We start from the raw sequence: 13,587 nt of genomic DNA on the forward strand, positions 1-13,587 counted from the left end.
TATAAGAAAAGAATCAAAATCAATTCAGTGCACAAATTTCATTTAACATTGGTGTTGACAGTGAATACTTAGGTGGCTAATTATTTTCATAGGTACTATTAAGATAAACTTAATATGCCACGTGCACTGGATACTCTCTCTTCTTGAATCACACATTCGTTCACATTTACTGGGGCCTTTTGAATGTCTTATCTGTGAATTTCGCCTTGGCTCCCAACTTTTCTTCGATGCGAAGAATTTGATTGTATTTCGTCAAACGTTCAGAACGGCATGGAGCGCCAGTCTTAATTTGTCCTGGCGACAAATCAATCACCAGATCGGCAAATAAAGTATATTCGGTCTTAATGAAACGATGCAACACCTTGGTGCCCCAGCCATTGCTCTTGGCCAATAAATGAGCTTTGATTGATCCCGTGGCGGTACCAATTTCGTTGATCTTCAACAACAAGCAGTTGCAGGCCTTCTCTTCGACGGCGGTCTGAATGCGTTTAGGGTTGCTTATGGTCAAATCATCACCGACAATTTGGGCTTACACTTTGGCAGTAATGGCGGCCCGGGCGTCCCAGTAATCGTGATCGAAGGTATCCTCAATGGAGACAATGAGGAGATATTTTATGAATTCCTAGTATAAATTGGTAACGTTTAAGCTCACGTTCAACCATTATTTTTCTACCCGAGATATTTGATCTGTTGAACTATAGCGCCTTGTTGGTATCCCAGTCACAGATGATAATAACGGTAATGCAATAAAGAGCACTTTTCTTCTTTTTTTGGGTGAAGTGGGGTTCAAAATGCCTTCGCACTTACAGCGACCGTCATCTACCGCGTCGAGTGGTGTGGCCACAAAAACGATCCCTCCTTCTTCTCTGGGGATACTCCCTTCCCTGGACTACTTTCTGCTTTACGTCGGGAGGGTCCAGAATGGCGTCCATCAAATGGATCAGTTCTATTCGTTCACGTTCGCGTCCACCATGCTTGTAGCTAACTTTATGCTAGAACTCGTCTTCTTATGTTTCTGTCTGTGAGGCTCCGCTCCATATCTTTTAACAGCATTTCAGTTATCCTCGCATTCAATCGTCTTACCGATCACATTGGTTGGCATAATGTCGCCAGTCTGCTCCCTCTCATTCCACGAGGCACCTGGGGCAACTAAGGAATGTGTGATTGGTGTCATTCCTCGGTGATCTGCAGTATATGCACCTGAGGTCGCTTACCTTACCCATGCAGTGTAAGTATTTCCGGAAGTATCCTTGGCCCGAGAAAACTGACAGATGAAATATCCCACTTGCCCGAAGCTCCTTTGATCCCATTTGCTTATTCTACTAGTCAGCTTCACCATCCATCTGCCACTTGGTTCAGTGTCCCATTGACTTTGCCACCTCTGCTTGGTTTGGCATCACCGTTCCTCGACGCTTGTGTTAGTGTGTTTTTCCTAGAGTCACACGCATCTACTCACCCTAGCATCCATAAAGAGCATTTGTCGCTTTCTAAAACTCTCTTGTTGCCAATGGTTTGTACAATAATAATAATGGGTGCACACCTCTAGTCAGAGAAAAATAAAGTAATAAAGGGTAGTTAAATTTTAAGGGTCGATATTGAATATAAACCACACCTAAACGTCAACTTCTTTTCCGCATTTCATTTGACAATTTTCAATTTCAGACTAACTCAATTTGAACCATGGAAAAATACACAATCGGGCAACGCGTTAAAGTTATTGAGGCTCATTATGAAAACGGGCGTTCAAATCAAAATACATATCGCGCACTTAGCGATTTTTTCGATCAATTTAGTCGTCCAAATGTGCGTACAATCGGAAAACTTGTGCAAAAGTTTGAGCAAACCGGGTCTGTAGGAGATGTGAAAACAGCAGTGCATGCTCGTACAGCTCGTACTGCAGAAAATATTGCTGCTATTCGCGATAGTGTCGTTGAAGAGCCGTCCACCTCAACTCGTCGTCGTGCCCAACAATTGCACCTCTCACGCTCGTCGTTGATGAACATTATGCATTAAGACTTGCATTTACACGCTTACAAGGTGCAATTGACTCAAGAACTTAAGCCTCTTGACCATTTCAGGAAATGGCAACAGTGAATGACCAATTTTCGAAGAAAATCATCTTCAGTGATGAGGCACAATTTTACCTCAGTGAATTCGTCAATAAGCAGAATTGCCGCATTTGGACGAATGATAATCCAAAAGTGATTGCCGAAAAACCAATGCACTCACAAAGAGTGACTGACTGTTTGGTGCGGTTTATGGGCCGGTGGCATCATTGGGCCGTACTTTTTCCAAAATGAGGGCGGTCAAGCAGTTACTGTGAATAGTGTTCGCTATCGTGAGATGATAACGAACTTTTTATAGCCCGAATTGGAAGATATGGATGTGGACGATATGTGGTTTCAACAGGATGGTGCCACTTGTCACACAGCTAACGAAACAATGACTCTTTTGAGCGAAAAATTTGATGGCCGAATAATCTCACGTCGCGACGATGTCAATTGGCCGCCAAATTCATGTGATTTGACACCGTTGGAGTTCTTTCTTTGGGGTTATTTGAAAGAAAAGGTGTACGTCGATAAGCCAGCAAGAATTCAAGAGCTAAAGGATGAGATAATTCGGCACATTAACGGCATAGAACCTCAATTATGCCTCAGTGTCATCGAAAATTTGGACCATCGGATGGAGGTGTGCGCCGAGGCCACGGCGGTCATTTGGCCGATATTTTGTTCCATACATAATTGAGCCATACCAATGTTATCATATTAAAGAGATAAAGATAAATGACACTAATTTCCTAAAAAAAATTGTATTTTATTTAAATTTAACCACCCTTTATAAAATTGTTTTTGTTGGAGCGGACTTTTTAAGCCCTACCTACCCTACCTATCTGTTGTCATAGAGGTTATTGAACAGTAGGTCAATGAAATGTGCTGTTTACGCCGGATCGATCCATAGTGAGGAGGGGTTAGATGAGTAAGAGAATGTGAAGAGGTGTTTAGTAGTATTTGTAGCACTTTCACATATATGTGAAACAAACGTTGTACATGTCGGAGTCTTCCTCTTCGCCTTTGTCTTTGATTATGGGCTTCTTGCCTGTTTTTCTTCACGCAAGATAAATTACATTTCATTTCAGAAGTAAAAATAAAATCCATTAAAGTCACAAATCCAATATAATAAAATAAAAATGAAATATATTGGAGGTTGAATCAGTTTTAAAGGTTTTTTTTCGAAGATTTGGGGCTTTATTGTGAAAAAACGGTACAAAATATTTTATTCGAAGTATTGGCCATCGCTAGCTACAACTTTCGCCCATCTTTCGGGCAATTTCCGGATGCCGTTTCTCCAAAATTCTGGCCGCTGCTTGGCTATCCATGACTCAACCCATATTTTGGTAGCCTCGTACGAGGAGGACCGCTGGTCCGCCAAATCGAGACTCATATGCCGGAACAAATGATAATCGGAGGGAGCTATGTCTGGACTATACGGCGGGTGGGGTAACACTTCCCAGCCAAGCGTTCCAAGGTATTTTTTGACAGGTTGAGCAACATGCGGCCGAGCGTTGTCATGTTGCAAAATAACCTTGTCGTGCCTTTTTACCGTTTCCGGCCGTTTTTCTTTCAATGCCCGGCTTAAACGCATCAATTGCAGTCGGTAACGATCCCCCGTGATTGTTTCGCCCGGTTGGAGCAGCTCAAAATATACGACGCCGACCTGATCCCACCAAATGGAGAGCATGATTTTCTTGCCGTGAATATTCTGCTTGGCCGTCGACGTTGATGCGTGGCCGGGCAAACCCCATGATTTTTTGCGTTTCGGGTTATCGTAGTGGATCCATTTTTCGTCGCCAGTCACCACCCGATGCAAAAAACCCTTCCGATTTTGTCGCTCGATCAGCAATTCGCACGTAAAAAATCGCCGTTCGACTTCGCGCAGCTTCAACTCGTACGGGACCCAATGTCCTTGCTTTTGGATCATTCCCATCGCTTTTAGACGCTTGCAAACGGTTGATTTATCAACGCCCAATGATTCAGCAAGCTCTTCTTGGGTTTGGCACGAGTCCTCGTTTACCAATTCCCCCAATTCCGCGTCATCGAACTTTTTGGGCTGGCCAAGACGCTCCTTGTCTTCGGTGTGAAAATCACCACCTTTGAATCGTCGAAACCAGTACTCACATGTTGAAATCGACGGAGTATGGTCTGGGTAGGCCTCCTGCAGCAATTCACGGGCTTGGGCTGTATTTTTTTTTTTCAAATTGAAGCAGAAAAGCAAAGCTTCCCGCAAATTGCGTTTCGACGGCACGAAAGTTGACATACTCGGAGCACGAAAACACTGCGTTGTTTATACTTCAGCGAAATGACAGATACTGATAAACAAAGCCTAGGGATGAGGCTTTGTCATGAATATATATTCAGTATTGCCAACGCGATAAAGTGATAAATAGCGCCATCTGTGTGTCACCTTTAAAACTAATTCAACCTCCCTAATAATAATAATTTTATGTTTCTTCAATTGACGTAGATATCCAGCTCTCCTTCTATCGTTTTGGAGGTATTTTCGCTGCACGTCTGCCTTTTGGTTTAGAATATCCAACAATCCTTATTATTCGATCACTAGATGTCCTTGTTATATGTTCATTCCAAGCTTGTCTTCAAGTCCTTACAAATTAACAATGCCAGTAACTTTCATTTCCTCCATTTCAATCTAGACGAGCTTTTCCTACGATGGTTCATAAAATTTGCATTTCGGTAGTGCATAGCATTTCTTTTGTTTTTGTATTTTCATCTCTCGCCTTCACCCCATACGTTAGAATGGGTCTTAAATATCACAGATTTGTATAGCCCGGTATAACTTTCATTCTTAAGCACATTTTCCCTTCATATTATGTCTCGAAGGCATCCTGATAACTTGCCGCCTTGAGCATATCATTCCCGCAATTCCTTAATAATATTGTGGTCACTGGAGATCTCTACCCTGAGGTATTTAAACTTGATTAATAACAGTTCGATCTATTTCCAGTTTGCACCTTATTGGATTCTTTGGTACACCTTAAGCTCTTTGTCTTTCAATTCGATACCTCCATATTAAATATTTTTGCAGTGACTATAAGTTTGTGATACAGACATTCCTCATCCTCTGAGTTGGCTATGAGATCAGCGTCGTTCGCATAACATACTCTGTGGGCAAAAAGTAAGGTGAATTTGGTTGCAAATGAAAAATCTTTATTTATTCTTGTAAATCAATTTCATCCCCTTCAAAATAATCCCCTCTCCATGAAATACACTTATGCCAATGATTTTTCCAATCCTCGAAACATGCCAAATAGTCCATTTCCGGTATAGCCATCAGCACCTTCTTCGATTCAGCTTTTATCTCGTCAATCGACTCGAAACGCGCTCCCCGGAGTGGTCTCTTGAGTTTTGGGAATAGCTAGAAGTCACACGGAACCAAATCCGGCGAATACGGTGGTTGCGGAACGATATGCGTGGAATGTTTGGCGAAATGGTCACGAAGAACGAGTGCAGTGTGGGACGGTGCATTATCGTGATGCAAAAACCAAGAGTTGTTGGCCCATAATTCTGGTCTTTTTAGACGAATTGCTTCACGCAAACGACGCATAACGCTCAAATAATATTCCTTATTAACAGTTTGGCCAGGTGGAAGGAATTCATAGTGCACCACACCACGAAAACCGAGAAAACTGTCATCATGACCTTTATTTTTGAACGACTTTGATGAGCTCTTTTCGGTCTGGCCTCGCCTTTGGCACGATATTCGTTTGACTGGTCGGTTATTTCAGGGTCGTAAGTATAAATCCAAGGCTCATCTCTCGTAATGATGCTTTTGAGCTTGTCCTGATAGTCTGAAAGCATTGTTTCACACACATCAACGCGACGACTTTTTTCCAAGAAATTGAGAGTTTTCGGTACCAAACGAGATTTGACTTTTCTTAGGCCCAAATGGTCTTTCAAAATGGTTTTCACAGATCCTTCTGATATTCCGATCATATCAGTAGAGTCTTTAACAGTCAACCGACGGTTTTTGAGCACTAACTCCTTCACTTTATTGACGTGTTGGTCATCTGTTGACGTCGATGGTCGTCCGGAGCGCTCCAAGTCATCAACACGTTCTTGACCCTCTTTGAAGCCTTTGTACCACTTATAAACATTTTTCTGCGTCATGGTGTTATTAACAATGCTGCCAACTTATGAAAAAAATAACTAGAGCGAAATTTTAATCCCGCGAAGTATGTGAATTTGCAAGTTCTCGAAAATTTTTCGAAAAACTAATATTTTCGAAACAAAAGCTATAGGAAAATTCGCCCCAAAATTAATTTTTTGTTTTTTAACCATTTTATTCCGCGAATTTTGTTTTCCATCTATTGTTAATTCATATAGAAATTATGACTTTAATAAGCAAAAAAATGTTTGGTTTTTTGTATTCAGGTCACTGACACCGATGCTACAATGCCCGCCGATTGAGAAGCCCCGCTGCGACCTTCCTGGAAGAATTGAGTGTACATTCGCCATTTAAGTGATTAAAATAAAGAAAATAAATTTTATATTATTTTAAGGTATAAATAAACTGTATGCCAATTTTGAAAAAAATATATTGACTTCCTCATTTTAAATAATTTTAATGAAAATCAGGGAAAATATGGCCGTTTGCAGGTATCTGTCACTTTAACCGCCAACTTCATTTTCTTTAAAAGGACTTATTTTGCGGGTTTTTAAGCTTTCGCAGGCCATTGGAGTATCTTGGAAGTTTGAAGTTTTTCGTGTTAAAAGAATATTTTGTAAACAGATTTCGAAAATTTTAAAGCACTCATAGACATCCAAGGCTGAGAAGAAGCATTTTTAATTAATATCTAACACGAATCTCTCATTTTGTCGGGAAAAACCAAATAAATAGTAGTTAATTTCAATTTTTTCAACTGGCTTATTAGAAAAGAGTTCATAAAATTCTACACTTCTAAATATTTAAAGAAAATAAGATTATAAATTTACCTACAGGGGAGAATTATGGATAGCACTGAGAAATACTAGTGTTGATATATTCGCTGGCAAAAATTAGATAAAGAATTATATTAAGCTTACAAAACATTTTATTTCTACTAAATAAATACTGCAAAGATGAGCAATAAAGTAAACTTGAAGTTCAATGGTTCAAAATTACAACTAGACGGTATATAATAAAAATCCGTTATTTTCAAAGGTAGCTTTATTAATCATATCCCAAGGCTGCACAATTCTTTTAACAAATATTAGCTTAAAAACTAATAGCTTAAATTAACAAATATTAGCTTAAAAACTAATAGTGAGAGTCAAATGTAAATTGTTGTTGTTGTTATATAACAAAGAGAAAGAAATTGGCTTACACAATGTCATTAAGAGAAGATCAGTTTGTAAGTAAGTAAATTAATAAACGTGAAGAGGAGATGTGAGAGGTAGAAATAGAATGAATAAGGAAGTGTGTGCTTTTGGTGGTGGAAGCATGGATATGTGACTATGCACCATGAATCTGCTGAACCTTTTTTGCGTATACGCAGTCCAACCAGAACTGCTGAGCGTGATTTGAGTTGCTTGTAGTCTGTGTTGAACTGCAATTTGAGTGCCACCACCCAAAGGGCATCCATTTCTCTTAGGGTCGCCGTCTTTGCGAAAGATGTTAAATGAGTATCAACAAAAATCTTCATTGTGATAAAAATTAGAGTTGATTCATGTCTCAACGAAATTTATCACGTCAAAATCCATATGGGCAGCACAAGTATGTTTAGTATAGTTTCAGACTTATTACGAAAGTGTGCTTTTGTAAGTATATTTTTAACTCCCTCGGCAGGCAATGGCAAGCCTCCGAGTGTATTTCTGCCATGAAAAAGCTCCTCATAAAAATATCTGCCGTTCGGAGTCGGCTTGAAACTGTAGGTGCCTCCATTTGTGGAACAACATCAACACGCACACCACAAATAGGAGGAGGAGCTCGGCTAAACACCTAACGAAAGTATACGCGCGAATTATTTATTTATTTTTTTATGCAAGTCTTTAGCTGTATACAGCTATTTGAATGTTTGAATGGCAAATAATTATCAAAATGCAATCTGAAAGAGCTAATTTCATATTTTACTGCAATCAAACAACACTCAGCCACACTCAAAGGCTCACACCCACACATCTACACCCATGTATCGAAGTTGGCTGTAAGTATTTTATATTGGCTCCTGTTAATAATTGTATTTTCAATAGCATTTGAAAGGCCAATTTAAAGTTGGAAAGATTGGAAATTGCAGACCTTATTTTGTGCGACTCAAACTAGCCAAAGTTGATTAAAACTTGAATTGCTTATGAAGTTTGGTTCATGGCCAAGGAATGATATAAATGAGTGGCAACAAGCCGGTACAAACGCTGCAATATATACCTATACTTACATAAATACAGTGGGTTGTCGGATTATTAGGGTGAAACAATTTTTTTTAGACATTTCTTTCTTTAGACGCACTTCGCTGCAGTTTTAAATTGATATACATATTTGAAACTTATTTCTTACGTTAAGTTGTTTTTGATGTGAAACATCTATAGGCTCACTTGTAAACTGAATCGTTGGCGTGGCGACGGGTCGCCACGCTATACTAAGGTATACATATATATATTTTATGTGTAGTAGTATGAGAAGTGCTAAGCCAATTTCAAAGGAACAACTCTCAAATGATGCGGGTTAAAGTGTGTTAGTATGTGTGCCATGTTAGACAGACAAATGTAGAGTTGCTAAAGAGCGGTAAGTTGGATGCTCGTGAGTGCTTAGTAAATGTTGGTGCGTTATGTGTTTTTGAATGTGTTCGGTAATTTGCTATGTAGATAATAAGAGTGGGCACCTTTGAGGCGCGCTCTCTGTGCGAAGAAATGACGAAGGTCAGTGTTTGAGTTGAAAAATATCAAAAGGTCACAGAAAGCGGAGCCACAGCAGAAAGAAGTTTCATTGCTCAATTATTTAAACCAAGTGGAACTATTTTGCAATGCCAAATTTATTGCTTTACTAATTCGAAATGAAAAGTGCAAACTTATTTAATAGCAAATTCGAGATATGCCAGCTCGTAATGAGCAAAAGTAGAAATTGAATAAAAAGTTTAAGCCTATTTAAGACACATAAAAACAGACAAGCAATGGCGGGCGTAAAGGTCAAAAGTCATCACTCAATATAATTTCTTTATTTATTATTTTTTTAATTTTATTTAATAATTTTCAAATACAAAACTGGATGATTAATTTTGCGCCATCTGAAAATTCAAAAAATTTCATCACTCAAAGTCATTTTTTTATTTAATTTTTTTTTTAATTTTATTTAATAATTTTCAAATACAAAACTGGATGATTAATTTTGCGCCATCTGAAAATTCAAAAAATTTCATCACTCAAAGTCATTTTTTTATTTAATTTTTTTTTAATTTTATTTAATAATTTTCAAATACAAAACTGGATATTTAATTATGCGCCACCTGAAAATTCAAAAAATTTCATCACTCAAAACCATTTTTTTATTTAATTTTTTTTTTAAATTTTATTAAATAATTTTCAAATACAAAACTGGATGATTAATTTTGCGCCACCTGAAAATTCAAAAAATTTCAGCACTCAAAGCACACTTCAAAAAGAATTTCAATTGCAAATCAACAACAATCCAAGAGAATCTACTACCAAATATGGAACAACAATAGATGCTGTATTTGTGAGATATCTTGATAATATTTCATCCAATACTTTTGTTACGTACTTTTTACGGCAGAGGAAACATCGAATATAACTATTACTGAAGTCACAGATGAAAATATTTAAATTGTGGCTTGATATTAATATCGAATTTTGATATCACATGTAAATAAATGTTTATTAAATAAAGTTACCATTTTCTGTAAGAAATTCGTTATACTTCATTTTTTCATTAGGCTATATTTAATTCCTGTAATAATATTATCTTTTATGCATATTACTTGTGCACACACGATGTTTCACATCTGCCAGGCATCCCATGACGGCTCACATTTTTTTTTCTTAACTTTTACAAGTAATTGCTACAATTAAAACTAAGGCACTGGATGCCATCAGCTACTACCAACTTTCTTAAAACACATAGTTAATATCAATTGGTTCTACGTGCTAGTAACACAATACTGGATATGCCTTGAAATCCTTGAATAAGTATTACATTTTCTTGAAAATAAAATAATAATTTTTTGTTGTTTAGATTAAATAAGCCATATACCAAATATTTGTTTTATTTATTTAATATTTATAATTCATTTAATTTATATTTATTTAGATTCTATCAGTATTAATTAGCAATTTCGTTCACTTTTTACTACCTTAAGCTACGTTTTCCAACTCTTACAATTAATAATCAAAAATCATTGTCGTTTTCCAAAAAACAAACCAAAAACTTGAAGCTTCAACTTTATTCTTTTACTTAAATTGGAATTTTTGCTCATAGTACGCAGTAGCAATAATTACTCATACGCCGTGGATGACATATGTACCACTACATTTGCATATGTATGGGGATGTGTGGATAAGATATTGGTTAGCAGAGAAGAAAAATATAAAAAAGAGGAGCAAACAAATTGCAAAAATGCAAAATACAAATAAAAAAAAACAGAAGCGAGAAGTATGAGCAGGAGAGTTGGTCAAATTATGAATGCAAAAATATCACAAAACAACTGCATCTAAAAAAACTACAAAAATCAACAGCAAAATTGCATGTCAAGCCAATGGCATAGTGATAATTATCACAATAACAAATACAATAAACAAGCAATCGTATAAGGGACAATGAAGAAAACAAGATTTATCTCGAAGCATAGCCAACAAAAACAAGCATTAAAACAAATGACAACAAAAATGAAGCGACAATTTTGATAACAAACGAAGGGAAATGTAGCAAAGATTGATAGAATCAAGGAATGAATGGCTGTCGAGTGAGTGACAACATACAAAGACTGACTGACTGCATGTCGATATGGATTATTTTGTTGTTGATGAGAAAAATGTTGCTGCAATTGACTTGGACATTTGCTCTAATGCTACCTGGGATCAGCATACTTTGTTAATGTTTTTTGTTTTTGTTTTCGAGCACTATATTTGTTGCGGTTTTGTATGCTCGTTGCTTGTTAGCAATTGAGTTGTTTGAGGAAATGAGTATAGAAGCATGAAAGGAAATGGAAACTGCTTCCTCAGGCATAAATAGTGATTGTAGTTGAAGTTCGATTAGTAGCAAAATATATTGATAAAATATGGGAAATGGCTAAGGCGGGGCTCGGTGGAGCGAAGCATGGCACGTGTATGCATCCTTTGGCAAGTGAGGCAAGTATGTGAACTAAAGCGGGAGTTTATGGCTTTCAGCAATTGGGAGCTAAGCAAATCGAAACAAAAATGTAACAAATGAAATGTTGAACCCAATGACTGTGGTTGGATTTTGTTGTTGCAAACATGGTAGAAGGATAAAATTAATTTGTTTTTAAGACATATAATCTCAAAACAAGATTGTAATGATAAAGCCAGCAGAACAATGGATTAGTTCATCAGGTAGGCTTATAAGTTCAGCAGAATTTAGTACTGCATTTGAGCAAAATATTTTTCACAACTAAACAAATCAAATGGGATGTACTTTCAGGTATGGAAAGAACTCAATGGGAATATAAACTGCCATATAATATAAATTTTTGAGGAGTTTTTTCAAGGCAGAAATACAATCGGAGGTTAGCCATTGCCTGCCAAACATTTTGTGGAACAACATCAAGACGCACACCACAAATGGGAGGAGGAGCTCGGCCACATACCCAAAAAGGGTGTACGCGCCAATTATATATAGGAATATATACAAATTTGGCCCGGTCGATTTGTGGGGAGGCAAAAAAATCGCCCATTGCTCTGTGAAAATCATATTCTAGGGATCAAAATAAGAAAAATTTGCCGAAGGAACTATAGCTCTAAAACGAATTCTGATGTCCTCCAATTTTGGTCGAACTTTTTAGTTTCTTTTCTCATGTAAAGGCCAAAAATGGTGATATTTTGAAATGATTGTATGGAGAACCCCCCAGGGGAGTTCCAGGGGATGTGCCACTGGCATGGGTGGATCGGCCGTCTAAAGTTAGTGGGGGTCGGTCATACATTTGGACTCGATTGGAGCACTCTAAATGGGTCAAAGTGGGATTTTTCGTTCGACCCAAATTGGGGGTCATCAGAATTCGTTTTAGAGGTATGGTTCCTTCGGCAAAGTTTCTTATTTTGATACCTAGAATATGATTTTCACAGAGCAATGAGTGATTTTTAAATCTACCCGCCCTAATAGACATATATACACACATATATAATATTATATAAACTAGATTTGGGCTAGACTACCATTCGGTTCGGCTTGTGCTTAAGATCCGCAGTGGCACGCACTCCAAACTCATAGAAAATATTTTTTCTAATTCCTGTCGTTCTTGACAGGCAATGGCTATGAAATGAACTGCTCATAAAAAAAACACACCTGTCGTTTGGAGGTGGCATAAAACAGTGGAAAGAGCTCGTTCAAACAACTAGCAAAAGGTGGCATAAAATTAGTGATTAATTTTGTTTTCGAAATACTTTTTTACTAATTAAAACAATTATTTAAAGTGACGGAAATATTTATGGTGACCTTTAGTCCTCAATTTTGTCTTTGATTCTTTTTTTTTTAATAAATAAAACAAAATTTTTTTAATGATCGCGATCTTTATTTTGGCCTTTAAGAGACCCATTGTCTGTTTGCTTACCGCAGCCCCTAATTCACGAGTGTCCAATTTGGCTAAATCACAACGCCATTTGCAAAAATTAGCGTGATTAATTTTGTCCCACATTGTACTATTTTCAGAGGAAGTTCGGGCATTGTGCCTTAGGTATTCGTTTTATAAAATGTGTACGAGGGGTGCCTTTTATATTTCGGGATTTGTCAACCCTGGTGTTGCAATCTGGCAACTGACAGCTGTATCGCAAAGTTTGACATATTTTGGCTTTTACGTACTCAGAACATTTTGAAATACCAGCGCTATTTGTGTTGTTTACAGTAAGTTAAAAGATTCATCTCGGTCCAAAAATGGAATTAAATCGTGAACATTTTCGTGCGATTATTTTTTACAACTTTCGACGTGGATTAACTCAGCAACATTGCATGGATGAACTTAATTCATTTTTTGGCGATAAAGCTCCATCAAGGACCAGTGTTTATCGATGGTATGGTGAATTCAATCGTGGTCGTAGTTCACTCCAAGACGAATTTGCGAAGGTCGTGCAAAATCAGTTGTTGTTCCGAAAACCATTGATGCTGTGCGCGAACTGATATTGCAAGATCGTCATGTGACCTATCGTGAGATTGAGACAATCATAGGAATTAGTGGGACCAGCATACATTCAATATTGCATAAACATTTGACTGTCAAAAAAATTTGTTCACGTTGGATCCCACAGAATTTGTCAATCGCTCAAAACAAGTCTCGTCTCGATTGGTCGAAGGAAATGCTCAAAAAATACGATCGCGGGGCTTCGAAACACGTCTATGACATCGTGACAGGTGATGAAT

General features: G+C 37.5%; 1 pseudogene; it reads right to left on the reverse strand.

The window, feature by feature from the left end:
* Positions 1-166: 166 nt before the first annotated feature.
* On the reverse strand, positions 167-7,636 carry LOC129242187 (enolase-like; annotated as a pseudogene).
* Positions 7,637-13,587: the final 5,951 nt, after the last annotated feature.

Source organism: Anastrepha obliqua, chromosome 3 (assembly GCF_027943255.1).
Source record: "Anastrepha obliqua isolate idAnaObli1 chromosome 3, idAnaObli1_1.0, whole genome shotgun sequence".
In the NCBI taxonomy this organism is placed as follows: Eukaryota; Metazoa; Arthropoda; class Insecta; order Diptera; family Tephritidae; genus Anastrepha; species Anastrepha obliqua.